The sequence below is a fragment of the Meleagris gallopavo genome, chromosome 2, assembly GCF_905368555.1.
Source record: "Meleagris gallopavo chromosome 2, MGAL_WU_HG_1.1, whole genome shotgun sequence".
NCBI lineage: Eukaryota > Metazoa > Chordata > Aves > Galliformes > Phasianidae > Meleagris > Meleagris gallopavo.
The window spans coordinates 53068517-53091705 of record NC_139405.1 but is presented as its reverse complement, the minus strand read 5'-3'; the positions used below and the strand labels follow the sequence as shown (position 1 = coordinate 53091705).

The 23189-nt window shown below is 38.1% G+C and overlaps 1 long non-coding RNA gene across 1 annotated transcript in view; it reads right to left on the bottom strand.

Annotated features, from left to right (window-relative positions):
* Positions 1–18377, bottom strand: part of LOC104909737 (uncharacterized) — a 29183-nt gene extending 10806 nt beyond the window's left edge. Inside the window, exon 1 of the long non-coding RNA XR_014881371.1 lies at positions 18221–18377. This is a non-coding gene — a long non-coding RNA (uncharacterized LOC104909737). The remainder of the gene's footprint in view (positions 1–18220) is intronic.
* Between the last annotated feature and the right edge of the window lie 4812 nt (positions 18378–23189).

The following is a 23189-nucleotide window of genomic DNA, read 5'->3' as shown; positions in this document are numbered from 1 at the left end:
AACATCTTTCAACTACCTTCAATATGCTTTCAATTTTAAGTTTGCTGAAGAGGATTAAGAATGTAAAGCAGCATAATTCTAGTCTTTAAATCAGATTTGTTATATCAAGCAGGAAGGACAAATCAATACATATTCAGAATAGACATAGATTCACAGGTCTTAGGGAATGTGGAGAACATTAAAGCTTCTAGTTTGATCATAGGCTTTTGAATTTTGCCTTTTACTCTCTGAACTGAGTCTGTGAAACTCAGTGTTATCTCTCCCTGACTTGAGCAATTAGCCAGAAAACCAGATTCTGTTAAATCAGAAGGAAAGAGAAACTGATTCTAAAATTCTATTTATTATTAAAAAAAAAAAAAAAGAACAAAGGTTTCTTTTCTTCAGTACAACAAATATCAAATGAAGAGAGATGTTAGCTTTCCTTGAAGCTCGAGCTCTTTTCTAATCAGCACTTATCCTGACAACTCTCCCTTGGCTTGGCTGTGGGCTGTGTTCCCAGCTCTCATTCTGGCTTTGTCTGCTTCTCTCTAAGTCTGTAGTTGTTGTTGTTTTTTTTTTAAATAAAAATGTAAAAGACACATACAAATTAATAGACAACATGCAGCCACACCAAACTATCTGAGATAAATTTAGCCAATTTTAATAATTTCTTTTTCCAAGGTTGTATATTTCAGAAAGATTGATACATGTTACAGAAAGGTATATTAATTTGAAAACAGGAATAGACTCAGTCCTCTTCTCCCATTGACTGATTCTTCATATGGCTACCCACCCTACAATCAAATCTCTGTGCTCTGTTTCTCACTTCAATTTTCTTGCATCTGTTTTGAAATTCTGATTCATTTTCTTTTATTTCTCTACTACATATGAAGTCCTTGAGTACTTGGTGATTCCTCCTAATAAAAGTACTTGTATGCTGTGATCAATTAATCCCTTGTACTCTCATGGAAAAATAGAGTGAGGTCTATAACTCTCACTGCAACGTATTTCTTTCAGTCCTCATTTATATGATTCTATATTGTACCTTTGTAGGATGTCAACACCGTAAAATGTAAGCATCAGAAGTGGAAGATAAACATCAGTCCTAACAGTATCCTAAGCTGAGTTTAACTACTTGTCTCTGTTCTGCTCTTCTGCATCACTCTTCTAGTTATAGAACCCATAGATGAACTAACTGTTTTGCTGAAGCTTTCACAGAATCACAGAATGCCAGGGTTGGAAGGGACCTCAAGGATCATGAATCTCCAACCCCCATGCTATTTGCACGGCCACCAACCTCCCCATTTAATACTAGACCAGGCTGCCCTGGGCCCATCCAATCTGGCCTCAAACACCTCCAGGGACGGGGCATCCACAACCTCTCTGGGTAGCCTGTTCCAGCACCTCACCACTCTCTCTGTAAAGAACTTCCCCCTGACATCCAACCTAAATCTCCCCTCCCTCAACTTAAAACCATTTCTCCTTGTCCTAAAGTTATCTACCTTTTCAAAGAGTTGATTCCCCTCCTCTTTGTAGCTCCCTTTAGGTATTGAAAGGCTGCAATGAGGTCACCCCGCAGCCTTCTTTTCTCCAGGCTGAACAAGCCCAGCTCCCTCAACCTGTCCTCATAGGGGAGGTACTCCAGTCCTCTGATCATCTTCGTAGCTCTCCTCTGGACCCTCTCCAGCAGCTCCCTGTCTCTTTTGTACTGGGAGCTCCACACTTGGACGCAGTATTCCAGACGGGGCCTCACAAGAGCAGAGTAGTGGGGGACAATCTCCTCCCTGTCCCTGCTGACCACCCCTGTGTTGACAGAGCCCAGGATACCATTTGCCTTCTGAGGCTCAAGGGCACACTGCTGGCTCATGTTAAGTTTTTCAGCTATCAAGACCCCCAGGTCCTTCTCCACAGGGCTGCTTTCAAAGACCGTTCCTTCCAGTCTGTATGGGTGCCTGGGATTCCTCCTGCCCAAGTGCTTTGGCATTCATGTGGAGCTTTTATCCAGTAGACCTCACAATCACTGTTTTCAGGGTTGTAGCCCCAGTTTTAGAGTAGTGAACTTCTAAAAATTGAGTAGTTTACTGAATGATCAAGCAAGTAAAAGTCCCACCAAAAACAACAGTCTGACAATTAGTTTAAATTAGGAGTGGATAATGATGCTGCAAATGAGAAAATACATGACTTTATATTTATTTCTACATATTTACAATGAGACAATATATATTGAAATGTCTTTGATTTGTACTGTATATAAAACTGGAAAACTTGGCTGCATACAGAAGGACTTCACACAAATGCCCATAGCATTGAATTCTGATCCAAGAAAAAATTTATTCCATTGCAAAGACTTAAAAGAAATCATAGTGAAACATCAACTTGTCCATTTCCTTGTTAGAAGGGAATATAGGGTCATGACCTAATTTGAACAAGTATTTTAGACCAGATGAAGAAAAAAGAGGAGACATCTTCAGTATCACTGATGAAAGTGTATAGCACTTCACAAATGTGGTCAAAGGATAACTGAAATTAGGAAACTAGAAGACAATCCACTAGGACGTCTTATTCTTTCTTTTTTTTTTTCTTCTCGTGTGTTTCTGTAGTAAAGAAGAGTTGATTTGTTTCTTTTAAATGTACAGTAAGCATGCAGAAGAGTAGTCAAGCAATGAAAGCTATGACGTTAAAATGCTAGAGGGAAGGTGTGGTCCCAGAGTTTGCATCACAAAGTCCATTGTGCTAGATGGGGAAAATCAAGTCCTCATGTCTGGAAACATGATTTTGCCATTTTAAATAATATCTCTTCCACTTTCTTTCCTTACTTATCTACATGATTTCTTAGTTCACAGAATTGCATTGGCTGGACTGTCTCATGCAAAAATAGGATCAGATAAATAAACTACACCAAAATTTGATTTCAAGACAGGATCACTTGGGTAATTTCTATTTTGTCACATTTTTCTATATGGTCCTCTCAGTAGAAAGTCAGGAAAATTCTAATATATTATTAATGAATATTAATTTGAAGAAGAAATCCTCTTAAGGATTGCAAGCTTGACTGTATTCATATTTTAACAGAAGTAATGATTCTGTCTCTGATCCTGTGATGAAATACATGCAAGACTCTTTTTCTTTTCTTCATAGGAATGGATAGGAGATATATATAAAGTTAAGTGCTCTAAACAAAGTTAAGTATATGGCTCTTTGTCAGAGAGCTGTTTTATACATGTTCTCAATCCCAATTTTATTTCTAACAAAGCCTCTCTGAAATCCGTAGCTTTGACAGAATTAAAGGGGACCATTAAAGCTCAGTTTGAGGTATGTATTTGGCCAATCTTTATTTAAAAAAGAAGTGATGCTTGATGTACTACATTTTGTAAAATGTACTTTGGAAAACAAGAATATTTAATACAATTTGAAGTGGAGGTTCATGAGATTTACAGACTACACATTCTGATTAATACTTGAGCTTATTTAATGTGATTCCATGGGCTTTGTCAGGATCATTTTGAAAAAATCCTTAACAAAGTACTATTATTAATACCTTAGATTTTTTTTTTTGAAAGTACATTAAAATTTAGAAATAGAATTAGAAATAGATTTCCATCTTGAGATTCAAAAACGTAAGTCTATCTTGCCCATAACAAATTTCAGAACCAGAGTGGGGAGGGTAGGATTCAGTAAGCTAACATCAAACATAGCAAAGAGAAAATATTAAACTATGAAATTAGTATAAATGGCTGAGTTTTTTTCCTTTTTTTTTTTTGTCATATAACATGGATGTGTGTTTCAAAATATTTTCACATTCTGATAATTCAAAATGCTACTTTGACTGAAAAATTGTCTAGAAAGGAAAAAAAAAAAGAGAAAAATTTTACTCTTGAAATGGTTTGGTCCTGGTTTCCCTCAACAGGGATGATCCTGACTCCATGGAAGGGCTGATATCCCAGTTTGGCCTTGGCCATACCCATCACCAGGAAAGTGCCTGGGGTCCAGGGCTGGAGCTACCCCAGTGCTCAGGCTGTCCTGTTGCTGGCTGAAAGTGTGGAACAGGACCTGTTTGCCAGATCTGGCCCTGCCCAGGCCTAGTGAGTCCCTGATGCTTCCTGAACTTAGATCCCACAAAGCCACTGGCCATCATGGTGCCTTGACACTGATCAAGAAGAATTTGGTGATGCAATTTTTCAGACAACTGGAGAAGCCTTATGTTTGTAAGGCAGCAGTGGCTCATACTGCTTCTCTTGATTTCTAGTGTGGTTTTCAAGATCGTCTCATGTGACACCTCAGATGAGACTTTTGACACTTTCTCCTATAAGGCTCTCGTTGAAAAGCAGATGAAGTATGGGCTAGATAAGTGGTTGGTAAGATGGACTTAAAGCTTTCTAAGCTGATAGACTCATAAGATTGTGAGCAGCAGCACAAATTCTAGCTGGAGGCCAGTTACTAGCAGTGCATCCCATGAGCAAATATTGTTTTATATGTTTCATGAATGACCTGGATGATGTTTCATAGTTTACATTCAGAAACATTGCAGACAATAGGAGTGGGTTGATAGTTAAGATGAGCATGCTATCATTCAAAGGAACCTCCACAAACTGCAGAAATGACCCAACAGATTTTATTATGATAATTTTAATGCATTATTTTTGTGAGGAGGGCCATATTTTTACAGAAATATACAATAGAAAATGTAGAGGGATTCTCTTTATAAAATACCTTTAAAGTACACAGTGATATAGGAGATGGGTAAAATAGAATCTAATACATTTTCCATATTACTTCATAACAAAATTAGCCCTGGACGGCAGACATTCAAATATTTGAAATGATTATCATCATGCTATGGGCCTTAAAGTTTATCTATCTTGCTCTAAACCACTTGCCATGCACAGGGATGTCTTCCACTAGACCAGTGTGATCAAATTCCCAACCAATGTGGCCTCAAACACTTTCAAGGAAAGGGCATCCACAGCTTCTTTGGGCAACCTCACCACCCCCACAGTGAAGTATTTCTTCCTTATATCTAAACTAAATCTGCTTTCTCTCAGTTTTAAGTCAATACCCCTTCTCCTATCATGTGTCCTTATAAAAAGTCCCTCTCCAGCTTTCTCATAGGCCCCCATTAGGTACTAGAAGGCTGCTATAAAGTCTTCTCAAAGCCTTCTCTTCTCCTGGCTGAACAAAGCAGATCCCTCTATCTACATAGTAGAACTGTTTCAGCCACTTGATAATCTTTGTGATAATCTCTTCCTTTCCAACAGGTCCATGTCCTGAAGCTGAATCCAGTATTCCAGGTGAGGTCTCACAAGAGCACAATATATGGGGAGAATCACCTCCCTTGACCTACTGGCCATGCTGCTTTTGATGCAGTCCATGATATGATTGGCTTTTTGAACTGTGAGGGCACATTTCTGGGTCAGGCTGAGCTTCTCATCAACCTGTGTATGTGCTTGGGATTGCCCTGACCTAGATGCAGAACCTTGCACTAGGCCTTGAACTTCATGAGGCTCATGCATATCATCAGGTGAATTTGACAATAGAAAATACTGATGTGTTTTTAATAATAATAATAATACAATATTTCTTCACTTTTAGCAAAAATTGCAGGTAGTTTTCATAGACGCAACATAAATCCTTGCTTCAAGATGTGATGGTTATGGTGTGCATGTTCAAGTTGTTTTTATTCGAAGAAATTTCTTTCTGTGATTCCCGGAGTAACTGAAGCTCATACCTTTGTTGCAACATATACTATACATTCTTGTCTTGGAGGGTTAACAGTGAATGACATTATCTGTGACTCTACAAAATATGTTCGTTTTGAAAGAGTAGTCTTTTGTATGTGAATAGTTAGTCTGTATCATGCTCAGAGAACAAATGCTTCATCACACTTGCACAAAACTACAAGAGTGTGAACATTGCTTGGGACTGTAAAATTGCTTGGCCTTTGTAAAAATAGTGTTATGTGTTGGAAATATATGGATATAATGGTTCTGATTCTCTTCTTATTCAAATAATTCTTTTTCAGGAGCAGTATCAGTACCACCACAGTGTTGCTAAGACCCCAAGGGAAGATATTCTGCAATGAGCCTACAGTAAAAGAAAGTAATTGCTAGAAACAAATAGAATAATATAAAGAGGCGGTAAGGCAGGTTTACACAAAAAGCAGAGATTTTGTCACACCAGTACATAAATCACTAACAATTCTTTCTACATACTGATTGGCAAATGAGATTACTAAGAAAGAATCTAAGATAGTTTGAAGTGGATTTGTTAACCAACAACATCTCTCAAGCCAAAGGAAAATGTGGGAGAAAATGTAAAGATACTTACCTGAAATTTTAACAATTGAATAAGAGCTAAGCTAGTATTGGTGGAATGGGAGGCAACAAAAGACGCTAAAGAAATAATGTCTTTAGATAATGTTATACTGTCCAAATTCCTATACTGTTTGCAGTATAGGATTACTGTTATGAAAACTCTTGTACTTGCTTTACTTGTGTAAGCAGACATCTGCAGAGTAAAACTTGCCTAGGAGATGTTATTCATCTAAAATTCACAACAGTTAAATTTACCCTGAAGTTAAAGCTTTAAGGAATGTCCCGAGTGGTAGATGAAAGTCCATCGTGTAGATACTAGTACAGGTAAAATGGTGATCCAGTATGAATGAAAGCCACTGTGGTTGTATGAACAGAGAGTCAGTCTATTTGATCTAAAGGAGATAGATGTATAGCAAGAAGACAGCTATGTGAGCTGTCTTTTCAGAGATTAGTATCTGAATGTTTGCTTAAGCGATTACCCCGTCTAGAGGTAGTAGTTGAGTTAATGTTTGCAAACAAGATTACCTAGAAATACAGTAGGTGCAGGAGATTGGCAGATTTTCAGTCTAACATTTTACTTTTGAAAATATTACTTGGTTAAAAATGCAAAGTTTTGTATAACAAATTAATCTGTAGTGTCGAGAATTTGTCATTAGTAACGAAAACTGGAATTCTGATATATAGAAACAGAATTTCAGATTACTGAGCAGGATTTTTTTAGAAAACGCGTGTCAATAAATTGTATTTCTTCTTTGTTCAATCTTTGAGTGAAAAAAATTGGTAAAGATACCAGTGAAAAGAAATCCTAGTACTTCCTTAAGTGGGACTCTATGAACCCTATGGCAATTAAAAGCTTTTGTATGCGTTGAAAATGGCAGTCCACTCAAGGAAAATAAGGGAGAAGTGGTGGTTGGAACATGAAACAGCTTAGAACAGTATCTTACAAATGTGGCTTCCACTGAGTAGATGCTGTGGTGAATAGCAGAGCTAGGAAAAAGACATGGGTAGAAGATAAGGTCACATTTCTTGGACAAAATCAGTAGGAGTCTGTGACAGCATATAGACAGTCATTCTGTTCATTCTTTGAAGATAATTTTTTAGCTTCCCCTTAAAAAATTAAATATGGTCTCTAGGAATCACATTTGGATGGATGACTTCTTGTCTATGTTAGGTTGCTAGAAAGAAACCTATGCCTACCTCTATTTAGTCTTAACCAGCTTAAGACTAATTAAGACAACAATGTTGTTTAGATATATAGAGTGTAGGAACCCTTTATGCTGTGATCTGCTTGATCTTTTCTGGGGTCTTTGTCGGAGTCCAGGCAGGTCCCGGCTCTGCTGAACTTCAGAGCAGAGCTGGAACGAGATACCACCTCCTCTCCCTGTTCATTTCTGCATATAGAGGGTGGAATTGAACAAGAAGAGCTGATAGAAATGCCAAAGCTTTTTAAAATACACAAGTATATAAATTCTTATATTAGTGACTTTTTCTATCCTACAGTATTATTTAATTTATCTGATCATTTTATAAAACCACACAGCCAAAACGATGGGAAAAGACATCTCAGATTATATGCTCGATAAACACTGGAGGAATCTTACATGCTATCTGCTCTTCATTCAACAGGAGCAAACAAATTTGTCCTAACTCAACACTTGCAAGCAATCTTCCTTACTGGAAATTGTAATCATATGAGCTGTACAAGATACAATCATGGGAAAACCTTTTGCATGTGTGAACCAGCTGAGTGTGCTCACAGGGGGCAAAATTCAGCTCAGCAATGCTATCCATTTAATAGCTTTATCCATTCAGCTTTATAGCTTGCCATTGGGTGCAGATGTTTTATGACTTGTAACAGTTTAATGTGTCCTGGTGGAATACCCTCCAAGTTTCTCTTCATCAAAGCACTTGCTCCAGGTAACTGGAATGTCAGATTTAAATGAAGTGCAATGTGAGAATGGGCATTGTCAGATTTTAAACGAAGCACACAATGGTGCTAAGTAAAGTTTTGAGCGTGGTATGACATTACCATGGCCCATCTCACAGGATCTTTGCATTTCTCCTTTCATTGTGCAAATTACTGTAGTGAAAAAAATAAAATAGTAATGCACTATATTCCACTACAGCATGCAACCAAGTTATATTATATCAGAAAAGAGAGAGAGTGTTTCACTTGATTTCAAAGTCAAATAATATGGAATGGATGGGAAAAACATCCATTCATTCCCCATAGGTGAGCAAGACTCTTATGGGCACGTTTTTTACCAGCAGAACTGTGGACATTTGCCTCACTCCTCCTTTGCTCCTCTTTCTGTTATCCGAATGTCCCCTAGGGCTAAGGATTCCATCAGCACTTTCCATTTCTTTCCAGAGTTTTCTCCATCTTGCCATTCCAAACACTCATCCTCTTCCTTACTGCCTGTCCCCCATTCTCTCTGTTACTTGTCCCTGGCTCTGGCTTAGCTCTGATAGAACAATTGAACCCTCTGGAATACTTCTGTTCCGAAGCAGACCTGAGTGGACAGGGGATCCGTGCTGGTAGTCCCCAGGGTCTTCAAGTATCATCTTTTTCTCCTTTCGCAGAAATTTACTGGAGCAATAAATCTAGTGCAATGATGGAGAAAAAATAAGGCAGGGGATCTCTGGAGAGAGGAAAAGGGAAAATGAACTCTGCAATAGCAGTTGTGCTACTTTTGCCTGTCTCATGTCTTACTAGCATGTTTTTCTATAAAGCTTATCTACTATGAGAGAAGAAGGGAAACAAATACTGACAGTGGATGTACTGCCATGAAGATCCCACATGGCAGTAAAGTCCAGATTTCTCAACATCTGGAGAGCCAGCATTAAGTAGGTTATCTCATACCTAAAGAGTCACTAAGGTGGAACAGTCAGTGATATCTTTTCCTGAGGCAGACAATGAGGCAAAGATAATCACAGCGCCAAAAAGACAATGCATGTCACACTGAAACAGAGAGTACAAACCTCCAAGACCCCAGAGTGCCTCGGAGAAGGGACCTTCAGCTTCTTTTTGACAGGTTTTGCATGTTTGACTATTATTAACACAACAAAAAGTTGTACATGGTTGTTACTGTGATGCAACCTCCCCTGGTTCACGTTTTTGTCTGACGTTCTGGGGGCAGTGCAAAGGAGTCACTTGTTTTCTGTCTGCACTTTTAAACTGAGATGGCTGGAAAGAAAGGTTTTAGATTGAAACAAAAATGTGCTGAGCTAAAAAAAGTTCATTGATTTAAAAGGAAACAAAGTTCTTTTAGCTGAAAAACAAGGAGTTTTTAGAGGTTCTCAAAGTGTTAATCTATATTCTGAGCAAGTAATTTGTACAAATATTATGCCTTGGTTTCTAGTAACAGAATACCTATGAACAAAATATTCTAGCCTTCTGGCTATTGCTGTCATTTGTATTTTGTAGATAATGAGAACATCTTGGAATCACACTACTGTTCTGCTATGCTGTTTTTATTTTTTAATTGTAATTAATGGATCTAGCCTGAAATGACTCAAGTCAATATGACTTAAGTCAATTATATCGAAAGCTCTATGACTAGTGTTGTATTGGGGTCTGCCAATGGTAATTCTTCATATATGTGGTATTGTTTCTCTTTTCTACAAAAATAACTCACAGCGAAGTTATTCCTGTAATTGCAGATCTGAGGCAATTTCAGTGTGTAACCTCAAATTCTGCTTCCCATGAGTATTTCATGCATGTGAGATTGAAAGTGAAGAAAGAAGGACAAAGTGAATGTGACTTTATGTAAATCTGTTAAAAACATGATTTGAGTATTCACAAAAAGGCTTTTTATGCATTATTTATTCCTCCATAGTTAAATATATGATGTTCACTGGCTGGTAAATGTGAACCTGTGGAAAGGAAACTGGTGAGAATATGATAAAGGTCTTGCTTGGCTGAAGCACAAATTACCACTAGATTGGGTATAGAAGTTAATCTTGAGATGATGATGATTTGCTTGGAGGAACTATGGTGAGTTTGTAATATGAGTTATAACAATTTGTATGTATTGCATAAATACAGTTATTTAGATGGAGTACTCACAATAATTTGCCACAATAGTAAAAAGCAGTGATAGAGAAAGGGTGTTATTTTTCTTCTGATATATATCCAACTGCTAAGACGCTGTGCACTCCATGAAAAGATACGGACACTTGTGGGCAGTGATTCGTCTAATTCTTAGATGTCTAAAATAAGGCAGACTGAAGAACCTACTTCTCTCTATATAACTTTTAGTCTGTATCGCATTGCTATGAGCAGTTCCCCGCAGTTAAAACAATATGAGCACATGTAAGCAGAAACAGTTTGTCATAGCATCCTGCTACCATACATCCTGCTACCATACATACCATATTTGTCTTTCTAACAAATTCCCTTTCAGCTGCAGCATAAGTAGCTCATCCAATGAATCAGTTATAATCATGCTCAAATGCATAGTCAAAGTTATGCAACACAGAACATAGTATTCCAGCCTGCAAGAAATTAACTGCTAACATTAACAGCATTCGTGTGCATCTGTGGAGATCATGTTAACTTAAGAAGAGGTCAGCTGTGGCTGTAAATTCTTTTTTTTGTTTGTTTGTTTGCTTTAGATATAGGATTTGATTTTGCAAAGATTTTGCAGAGTGTCTTCTGGACACTCCTTGCCTTGGCTTCTTTTGGAAGAACAGGATGCTGTGTCTTGTGAGAACAAGGCCATGCACCAAGAAGAGAATGTCTGTATCTGAGCTACTACATTCCTTGGATGTGCAACATTTTGAAATGCCTTCTATAACTATCACTCGCCCTCCACTACTGCTTCCAGCTGCCAGCCAGCAAAAAGTGCAGTGTGTAATCTTGGATGATTGACCAGGCTCTATCTATAATTGATGGAGACAAACACTTCTGAGGGGAGATTCATCTGGTCTGCAGAGACTGTGAATCACACATTTCCTGTCTCCTGGCTATTTGTTGACACCCTTGCCTCACATCATGGCACCTTTCTGCTTGCACTGATATCACTGTTTGTAGCAGTGGCATTACTTAAATAGTTTAATTTATCTGGGTTAAAAAATAAAAAATAAAAAAATAAAGAAGTGCCTCCATCCAATAGATTTCTCCCTACTAGAGAAATCTTTTCTGTGCCTCCACCTTTGTGTGCGTGTTTTGGAGAGGGGGCATTTGTTGAATTTCAACAAAATCAAGTATTTTTAAAGCAGTGGTAACTATCTAACAGGGAATAAATTTAAATAAAGAAGTATGTTTTCGCAGTGACTTCTGTGTTTCAGGCCAAGAATTGAAGAAAATAAAGGGGTGCTTGTTTTTTTTTTTTTTTTTTTTTTTTTTTTAAATTAAAAAAAAGCCTTCTCTTTTTCTTAACTTTTCAAGTTCTTACCCTGCCTGGCTCAGCCCTTCTTGAGCCCTGCAGATCCTGGGGGAGGGTGTATGTATGAAATTCCTTTCAGCCTTGGTAAACATACTTTGCACAATCTCAAATAGGGTAGTGTTACACTGGTTTGCAGGACCATTTTCCTGGAGGAAAAAAAAAAACACACGCACAAAAAGAAAGGAAGAAAGAAACGGGAAGCAAGGAAGGAAGGGAAGAAGGAAAGAGGGGAAGAAAGAAAAGAAAAAAGTAAGAAAGGGAGGAAGGAAAGAAAGAGAGAAAGAATAAAAAAGAAAGAAAGAAAGCAGGAAAAGAAGGAAAACATATTCGACATATGCTTTTTACTAGAGCAGTTACAAGCACTGTTTGCTATGGAAGAATGAGACAATGCTTGGGGTTTTGAACAGAATCGAACTGGCTTAAATTTCCGGGCCTCCTCTCTCCCTCCCTCCTAGCCCAAAGGGCTGCTCAACCTGTACACATTCCCACCCAGCACCCAGCAGAGCAGGCAGCTTTTCCCCCAGCCTTGTGCTTAATGTCGGCAGGCTATGGAGGGAAATTTTACTGCAGATGAGGGACAACTTTTATTTCACATTCTAAGTGCAATTCTCTTGCAAAAGGGACCAGCATTTTGCACTGTAGTGGTACATGGATCATTTTCTTGCTGATTTTAATTTCGCAGCCTCTCCTTTCTCTGCTAACTGGAAGCTGTTCCACACAGTTGGTTATGATCTGCAATAGCAGTAGTAGTTATAATGAAGAAACTTCATGTTTAAATAAGTGCTAGATTTTCAGAGAGAATATTGGATGCTACTTATGACTGGCTTGGTCTTACATTCATTATAAGAGGGGTCTCTCACAAAAGTTAAGTCCTCTTTGAGCCATTCTTCTGACCTCTGACTATTTTAAAAATAAAACATCGTTTTCCTCTGCACTTTGGATATATGATAGCTTTTTTTTTTTCTTTTTTTTTTTTTTTTCCTCCCAAATGCATTCATTATTAAAATTTCCTGCCAGTGTCTCCTCTCTCATACACAACTGCAAGCAGTTTGCTGCAAGTGTTTTGAATCCAAGCTGCCGTGGTGACAAGCCACAGAAGCAGCTCTGTCTCTGTCCCCTCACCGACCAAATGTAACTCTAGCACAAGGGAGAGGGGCTTTGGGAATCCACTAAGGATTTGCTTTTCCCTGAGAGAGGTAGCAGATAAACAGGATTAGAGTATTTACACAGTCTTGAAATCTAGGTCGACTAGGTCTTGCCGAAGGCATCCTTCTTATTTAGCTGCAAGATTTGATTGACTGACTGCAGTGTCAACATTTAGTTTTTGATCCTAACCTTACACAAGCTAATCATCTGAATGCACGTGGCTCCAAATGCAAAAGGTGTGGTCAGGTTTTTCACCTGGTTTGCTAATAGGCTTATTCCCAAGACTCTGGTGAATGATTTGGGAAACACTTGTCTTTGTACTGCATTAAGCAGAATCCCAGCTCTTCTGAAGTCTGAGTGTCAGGTCTTGTCTTAATATAGATAGGAATTTATTTAAGTGGCAGATTTTCCTCTGTAAAAGGTCTCATAAGGGTCTGGCACACTTGAGCCGTAAAATGACTGTTAAAGCCTGTGGAGAGCAAAGTGACTGCAGCTCAGTTTATGTGCACGATTACATATTTTGGGGCATGGGTTGCTCTGGAAACCCTGCTCCCACCAGAGGTAGCTCTTTTCCCTGCTTTGCCCCATCATCGTATTCACTCTTTCCCCCAACCAGGAATTACTCCTTTTGCTGGTACAGCTGCACTCTCACCAGGTCTTCCAACTCATCTACTTCACAAACAAACCCTCTGTTGTCTTTGCAGGAGAAAAAAACACAAAACCATTAAAACCCAACCTTTCGCAGAAGATCCTTTCTCAAATCTGGCTCAAAATATGACCACAAAAACTGTGAAGGTTTCCTCCACAAATGGAGGAGTTGTAGCTGTTTGTGAAAGGAGGTGCATTTTGTAGCATGACACTATCTTACACAGCATCTAAAAGTTGCAGGACTTTTGCTCAAGACTGTGATTTGATGATAAAATACAAGTAATGGGAGTTTTGTCCTCAGCAGTTGATTCTGCCTCTCTGTTCCCATGTTCCCATCTGTATTGTTTTATTGCTTTTTTTTTTTTTTTTAATTGGATTTGTTTCCTAATAAGTTTCATGGTGCAACCCTGAAATGGTTGAGATCATGCAAACAGGAGTAAACAGCTCACAGGAAGGGGGAAGGGACAGTTTCAGCCAGGGCTGCTCTGTACATTTGGTGCCATTGAGCACAACCTCAGTGTTTCCCTGGATAGAACTGTATCTCCTCATCCAGTGACATTTCACAGGTTATCTTAATTCTAGTTAAATAGGCTTATCTCTATATTTATTTTGATCTCTATTGAAACTACTAGGAGCAAGTTAAAAAAAAGATACCAGACTCAATTGTTTTATGCTGCTATCATCAGCTTAAAGAGAACACAGTCTTATTCAGCATTTCTGGGCAATTTCATGAGCTAATGCCCAGAAAACTAGAATTGGGTTAAAAGGAAGAGAGTAAGATACTTAGCTTTGTATGACCTGAGTGACTGCTTACTTAGGAACAGGAATGAAAAAATAAACCATAGTTTATCACAGAAGATCTTTGCCTTGCTGCAGCAGTATAAGTGATATAGCAAAAAACGTATTGATTCTCTGGGTGACTGATAAAGCTACAGCACTGAAAGGACTCCTTGCTGTAAATCCGAGTTTAATTTTTCCATCCAAATGTCTTGAATAATGCAGCCTTCATCTGCTGGTCACCTCCCTGCAGCACTCTTTAGGATGATAACAGCACTGTTAACCCAGGGTAGGATCCAAAATTGTTGTGCATCATCACAGTTCCCATTAGTTTCTTGTGGAAAGAGTGCTGTATCACAGTTCATATCATTATCTGAGAACCTGCCCGTTGCACAACAATAGAAAGGCTCTGCATTCTTTTTTTTTTTTTTTTTTTTCCTCTTTTTTTTTTTTTTTTTCCTTCTCTCTTTCTTTTGGCTGTTATTCTCAGCCTACTGGAATTGCTGCAGGATTTCCAACAAACCAGCATACTTGCATGTGCACGATGCATTCACATGCACTTTAGATTCCCTGGCAATTTCAACTCATTGTATATTCAATATGTTTTCCTTGTGGCACAGACCTCTTACCCAAGGCAACCATGAGATACATTGCACCAAAAGATTTCTCTTCTGTGGTTATTCGTGCACGTGTGCATACGTGTAACTGTATGTGCAGATATATAGAACGGAAAGCGTTAGGTGCTTGCTCTAAAGAGCTGTCTGAATGTCTCTCTGCTTGTATTGTATCATATCCCCCAGCCCTGCCTCCCCCCTTCTGCTGTGCAGGATAATGATGTGGTGGAAACCGTGTGTCTGTGGGGGGAAGGGTTTAAAAGCATCATACTGAGGCTGGGCGTTCTGCCAGGGGGAAGGGACAGAAGTGAAGTGCTCTTGGAGGTTTTCTTTTTTTAGACAGTGATTACTGAAGGGGAAAGAAGGCCAGTCATCACAGGAGTACAAAAAGGGGAAAAAAAAAAAAAGTATTTACTGTGGGCTATTGGCAAGTACTTAACTCTCACTTTAAGCAAAAATTCCTCCTTATCGGAGGAAGGAAAAAGGTACAAAATGGTTGTGCTTAAAGAAGGCAGGTCTCACCAGCTGTTTTAAAACCAGTGATTAAAATGAATGATATCGCCATCATTTCCTTTCTTCCCTCCTAAATAGGCACAGTGTATTTGCACTCGTACATTGCAAAGGTCCTAAAGACTTGAGGAAAAGGAAGGTGCAAAGAGAGAGTTCTTGGAAGCGAGTGATCTATTTTTACTTAAAACTGAAAATTCAGTGCATGCAGGTCCTCTCTGCCAGATAAAATAACGAAGTTACAGAACTCCGGTTTGCCCTCAGCTCTCTACCTTTAGCTTCTTGTTGCAATGAAATGTGGAATATTTTTGCAACTCACAACCGCTGGCATCACAGAAAAAAAGTGTCATGTCTCATTGGCTACGTGGGATAGTGAAAAACCCGATGTTTATGGTTTATTTTTTTGGGGGGGGGGGAGGGGGGAAGGATAAGTGGATTGGGAGGGGCAGCTCCCCACCTTCTGTATGAAGCCTGTTATGTTAGCACTTGTGGAAGAGAATATCTGGAAGATTGTACAGACTTTTCTGCATCTAAAGAAATTCATAATTATGAGCTTTGAATTCACATTCCCTGCTAGATGACAGCATGTTTAGGAAGCTTATGTCCCCGTTAAGCTTCTGACTTTTGAAATTAAATTAGGCATGGCAGAGGGAAGGCTTGGGGGATGAGGGAATATTTTTTGGCAAGTGAATACAAAACTGAAAAGCCAGATTTGCCAAGCATTTTTCCGGGGATGTATGCATGATTTGCATGTCCCCACTCAGCCTCGTAACACACCCTCAGTGAGAAGCTGATGGAGAGTTGTAGGGAAATGATTCTGATAACCGAGGAATTAAGGGCAACATGAAAATTATTTAGGTTTCCTTGATACAAACTAAGTGATGCGGGTTAATCGGTGGATTTATTATTTCCCCTCCCCTCAGAGAAAATTATCTTTTTAATAAATGCTTAAAATTGAAACTGTGATCTTTGCATTAGCAGTAGTTGGAGAGCCTCGGAAAGAGGCATCAAAAAATTTTGAAGCTGATCCAAGAGCACAACAAAGCCTTTCAGCAGAAATCAGGCTAAAAATCTTTCAAGCTCAAATTCTCTTGTGAGATTTCCACTTTTACATATGCAGAAAGTATCAAGAGACTGTTCTTGCATATTATATTATTGCAGTAACTCTCACTGCAGGAATTGCAGGTATGAGTGAATATTAAAATAAATAATTAAATAGCAGAGCTAAAATATTTGAGTTCATTTCATGTTTTAGGTAATGGCTGTCTATTGTTGATGCAGTTTCCAAACTCTATCTTTTGTCCTTGGGCTCTGTTTCAGCAAAACACTTTAAAGTACACTCCAATTTAGGCATCTGAATTTTCCTATCAAAATCACTATTTTCTTCGCATATTTAAGACAAAGCAGGTATTTGAGATTTTTTTTTTCCTAGATAATTGATTCAGAGGAATGTTTTGAAAAAAGAGTTGGAGCTGCCTACAGAGCAAGCAGCAGACTGCCCCTGTTTCTCTCTGTTTACTGAGCTCTAGGAAGTCCTACTTTTTGTTGTGCCCCAAAATTCAATGTCACATGGAGAAGAGGCCCAGTCTCAAGACTGTGAAGAGTTTGTAAGGATTTCCCCTTAAATAGTAAGTTGTTCTTACATGGCAACAACTTACAGAAGATAAGGAAACAAATATCAAAATCAGTACTATGGCCCTTGGGGAAAACATTACAATTGTAACTCAGAATGGTTGCAGATTATTAGAATGAAATAAAACCATTTTTATACTTTGGAGACACAGGGAAGAATAGAATTTCTGAGTTTTGGGGGAGAAGTGGATGTTGTCATAGCTCTTTGTTGAAAAGCAGCAGTCTTTTGTGGTATTTGATTTTATTCAGAGACCCTATACAACTTTTGGCATGGATGAAGGCATACATAAAATCATGCATTGTTTCCTGGAAACCTCATAGTGTCAGTCAAAATGCATATAAATCAAAGAAGATGGATCATGAAGAGACAAGAAGAATTGGTTTATGACAGAAGATTAAAAGAATGTAATTTATGTAGCTTGTCTGAATTAAATTAAATCTCAAATCATGATGAATAAACACTTTAAGACTGTGAACAGCAAGGGCAGACACATTGTTTAGGATTTTTCATACAATTATCACTTACAATAACAAGACGAAAGTAAGCAGTAGAAGATACTGGCTGGATATAAGTAGAAATGCTTAGAACAGGTTCACAAAAAAAGAAAAAAAGAAAAGTAGGTCAAATTATTAAAAATGGATTGGACAGAACATTGGAAAACTATCACACCTTTATTTTAATATCACATTCATCGCTATGATGATCACTTTCCCTTTCAGAGATGAAAATTTCACTTAAGCAAGAATGTGTCAGTGGCCCATTTCTCTAATTTCTGTTTTCTGTTTCTATTCTATATTTCTTGCTGAGAAACATATATTGGTTTGCTGTCTACAACTCAGTTCATAAGCAATCCTCTCCAGACCTGGAACTGAGGCTGTATTGCTTTTCTCCAGTCTTGCAATATATCTTCACTATCTGTCCTTTAAAGTCAAACAGTTTGAGCAGTTGATTTTGCTATTCTAGTCACTGCTGAAAACAAAACACAGTTCCTCGCTGAGCTGGTCATAAAAATGCCCAACTGAGATGTCAACAGAAGCCATCAGCCTATGCAAATAGCTTAATTTTTTTTCCTGCACTGTCATTCTGCTTCTATTAAAACTAAATCTCCAATAGTTCGCTCAATTTCATAACTCTTTTAGTTCCTTTTAAATTTTTATCTGTTTTTCATGTGAAAGAAGGAATTTAGCTATGAAAAGTGAAATCAATGCATTTTACCTTTGTCCCAGTTTCAGTGTGCTCTCACAGGTACATATTTACTAGTGCTGCACTTCTGTTCCACTAGATGAAAGGATCCTGCAGAAGCATCTGTTCCCTTGCCCCAACTGTCTTGCGTACTACAGTGGAGACCTCCAAAGCAGCAGGACTTCAGGGAAGGCAGCCAAATTTCACTGATAATCCTGGCAGCCACAGGCAAATCCCAAATCAACTGCATGTGAAGTAAAAAAGTCTTGACTACACCGTTTAAATGCACTAGCACTGTGCACGTTTATATTTGTTTATACAAAGGAGTTAGAGAAAGAAGATAAATGACTGCTGTTGAGGGTGACAGGTGTAACTGGGACTGCTATTGCTAGATGACCACTCAGATCTGTGGCAATGTGATTTTCATAGAATCATTAAGGCTGGGAAGACTAATAAGACCATCAGACCAACCATCAACCCATGCTTGTGACCACTTTAAACCATGTCACTCAGTGCAACATCTTCACTTTTCTTGAAAACCTCCAGGAATGGTGACTCCACCACCTTCCTGAGAAGCCTATTCCATTCTCTTTCTGAGAAGAAATTCTTCCTAATATACAATTCGAACCATTTATGCCGTTACGTAGCATACAAGTTTGAATAACATTGTTTTACCTCAGCCACCTTAGGCTTAAGCAAATTAAGCAATTTGGTATCTCAGTAGATTTGGTATGTGAAAAATTTTGTATATTTGGCAGAGTCAAATAGATCAAATCCTCATGTCTATACCTCTCTTCCTATGCTTCTCTAAGAGGCGAGATTGGCAGAACCTGTGGCAAAATCAGCTGCACTGAATCCTGCAGGTTCCAGGTGGCCAGAGATGTCATGATGCTGAGCTCACTGCAAAATCAGGGATTTTTACTGGAATCTTGTCTGTAAAAGAATGATAAATTTTACAGTGATTTTCATGGAACCCTGAATATGAAGCTTTGCCATATGTCACCATTTTACCTGAGTAAAGTCTCAAATATTTGGCATGGTAGAGGTACATGCAGTCATCAACTGGTACAAAATCAGTAAGAAAAGGATGGGTGTGAAATTTTAAATGAGAACGTGATGGATGCTCTGGCCATTGTTAGAATGAAAATAAGTCTTCCTGCCTTTGCATTTAAGACTCATAAGAATAAAGATTAGTTTATTACTAAGACAACCCTCATTTTTGAAATTAGAGGATGTAACAGACAAAAACCAACTCTATATTTGCTATTTCAGGAAAATACCTTTACTCTTGTCTGAATACATATGGCAAATGCATACCATTATTTTTGCTGGTATCTGAAATGTGGAAATTACAGTCTTTATGGAGGAAAAATTTTCTTCATTATGTAAGTTATGGATAGTCAGTGACTATCTACAGCTCACTGTACTTTATTCTGAAGCCAACAACAGACCTCTTTCATTGAAAGGTTGTTGGTTTAGTTTTTGGCTGTAGCACATTTGAAACAAATGGTTTAGCTACAATTTGTCCAAGTCCATAATTATTCAAATTGCTCAAAGGGCTCTGTAGGTTCCATCCCAGCTGGAATTCCTCTTCCTATATTTATTTATTTAAAATAAGGAGAAAAATTACATGAAAAGTTTTAAACAAAATACACTTTATTTTTAATTTCAGAACAACCTCACATACTGGTTCAATTGTTCCTGTTAGTCTTTCCATGCTATCTTACTATAACAGCCTTTGCTAGAGAAAGATTTTTTAAACTTTCTCTCCTTTCTCTTCTTTCTCTCTTATTTTTCCCTACCCTTAACCCCATCCCTACCTCCACACCCAAGATCAACATCTGACCTAGAGGAGTCCACACACAATTTAAACCTGAGAAACGTGAATTTGGAAAGTTGGCTGCAATTCTGTAAATGCTAATGGGTTAATATTTATCATTTTCACCTAATTTCTTGAGATTTTTTGAGACTAGGAATTTTGTAAAGGAAATAAACAGCTAGTCATAAAATAAAATGAAAAAAAAAACCCAGCACTTTGCTATTTTAAAGAACAATGTAATGGGTTTTTGTATTCTTGGATGCTGGTTGCATCCAAGTCTTTTTTATGGAATTATTATAGCTGCTGGAAGATTTATACTTTAACTGTTTTGGAAAGCTTAAAATCATTGTCTGCTATAATAACAACTTATTTTTCTATCCTTCTTAATCACAGTGTGATTCTTTAGGAGAAGAGTAACAAAATGCAACATGCAATGACAGAAAGCTGTTAAGTAGCTTCCATGGAAATACTGACTAGTCCAGAATTTTTGGCAGATGAGAAGTATCCTGGAGTCCTTGGTGAAGGGATTGTATATTTGACTTTTCTAAGTAACTGCTGATCATTTATAGCATTATATCTTGTAAACTACCAGAAATACAAGCTAGTATTATGATTTGTGGGATAGCTTGGGAAATTTATGTTATTTAGTGACTACGGCATTGCTCCGACCACTACCTTTGGTGTTTCATGAGGTATCTGGTCTGGAATTATATCATTACTGTTGTCATTTAGCCTTTCACATTCACATTTTCTTTCATTCTATTCTCTTTCCATTACATCAGTGAGAGCTAGAACAGGTTTATATTTTATTTGAAGCTTTTTTTTTTTTTCAGAAACCAAACTATACAAAGTGTTAATATCCAACTAGCTTTCATGTAGCTTGTAAAATGCATGCTGGAAGCAAGTGAATGTAGAAGAAATGATCAATTCAGTCTCATTTTGAATCTCTGGCACCAACTAACTTGTCAGATCAGAAGAAAAAGGAAGTTTGTCTTTTTTATCCACTTGGAAGGAAGACATATGGATCCATCCTGAGGTCCTCCTGTCCCTATAACTCTTTTCTGACGTGAATGTGTAGGTAGATGTTTGCTGACAGGTTCACTTATGGAAGAACTTCTGGAATGACTAGAGGCTACTGGTTTGATACTGGAAGATTCTTACTTGGGCCCTCTTCATTCTGCTTTCATAAAGTGATATGAAATAAGCCATTTCAGACTGTCAGACTTGTTTAAAAAAGAATCAAGGAGAACACCTTTGTTGTAAAAGTTTTTGAAAAACATACAGCATTAGGAACCGAAAAGCTAGAATCCCTTGTCCTTTCCATTTTTGATTTCTGTCTGAAATAAAATACCTTTTGAAGCTGGGATTCAGTCATCACTGAAGCCTGATCTAGTCTGGCAGTTTAACTAACACGTTACACTTGATGTCTGCAGTGGACTGGGAACTCTGTCTTTGTCAGTCATCATGTCCCTGCCAAGAAGTGCTGAGCTGAGCAGCTTCCATCTTACAGGGAAAGGCATCAAAACAGAATCAGTTGCGATCAGTGAAGTGTAACTGTTAGCTGTGTATATTCTATGTTGTGTTCCTGGAATTGTTATATCTATAAGGAGGGTAAAAATATGTATGGGGATATGCAGCAATGTTACACAGAAAACTGCACCCCACCAAGTTAGATGCAATTAATTTTGTCTCTAGTTTCTACGTAATTATGACTATTAAAATATCTGCTGATATCTGATATGCTGATGTATCTGATGTCTGAAACAGCTTCATAAATTATTTTATAGCAATATTTTCAAACTTAGCCTAGAGCATCTTTCAAGTTACTCTACCCAGGAGAGGATACTGAGATAAAGAAATCAAAACATGCAAGAATTTTGTGTAAGCCTTGAAAACAGCTAAAATACAAAACAAAATTGTCCACAAATATATCCTCAGACATACAGTCAGTGTAGCTGTGAGAGGGACCAGAAAAATGCCTATTATCCATTTTAATTGCATAAAAACACATAGGCCAATTTCAAATAGGTTTTATATAAAGTGAGTTGTGTCCAGTACAATTGTTTTAATTTACAATAGTACAGGCAGAAGAAAGACTAGGACCATTTTCCCTTCTCTGAATATTTTAAATAATTTAGTAAAACTAATATGTCTATATTACTTCACCACACTTGTGAAGTAGGAATGAAATTCTCTCAGCAGTGTTCCTGCTGGAAGGGCTGCTCCCATTTTACTGCCAGGCAGCTGAGACATGTAGGTCAACAACCTAATCCAAAGCCCAATTTTTAGCACTGTTATGAAAGACTCTCAAATTATCTCAAAGTGAATTGAAGATAGGGTTGCCTACTTCTAAGTTGGAACACATTCTGTAATTTGCCTGTAAGGCAGCTGTGCCACAGCAAACGTCCCAAGGATATGTGTAAAAAAGTCTTAGTCTTAAGTTTCAATCTTGCTGTTCTTTTATCGCACTGTAGTGGCCCTCACAGCCTATTTACAAACTGGTGCACTGAAACTAGTAGCAACATGGAGGCCAATTTCTTAAGACACCGGTAAGGCTAGCTCAGGACTGGTTTTGGGTTGTACCATATGGAGAGAGAAGTTGGTGATTCCCACCTTCTAGCTTTCTCAAAGTTCTGAGAGCAGCAGGAGCTTCTGCCTCATACTGATGCAATTAATGATGTTAGAAAATGGTAGCATATTGTTTCCGTAAGAGGCAGTCTCTCATGGATCTCACAGAGTTCTTACCAGCATGTTTAACCTCTAATCTAGGAAAGAAAAATACCATCTGGTATGCACCAACCTTGAAAGTTTGCTGTCCCCTGCCTTGTTGCGTACCTGGAGGGCTGATGTAAGTGCTACACTGAGCTACCCATGCTGAATGAACCTACTTGGACCCCTTTGCTCCTTGGAAGAAGCAAAAAAACATTAGTGTGATGCACTGTCTGAGTTAACATAGCTGACTTTGCAGCAGGGCTAATGAGCTGGTGCAGAATGCCGTATTTGCCTGGCTGTGCTGCTTCCAATAGCAGAGCATCTTAGAGCTTGCCTAGATATCTCTGCCCAGAACTTCACTGGGCCATACTGGCACATCCATAAACTCTTAACATTTAATGGGGAACATATTTTTTGCTTGATTTGATATATTTCATCGTAAAAAAATATCGCACTTCTTGTCCTAAAGAA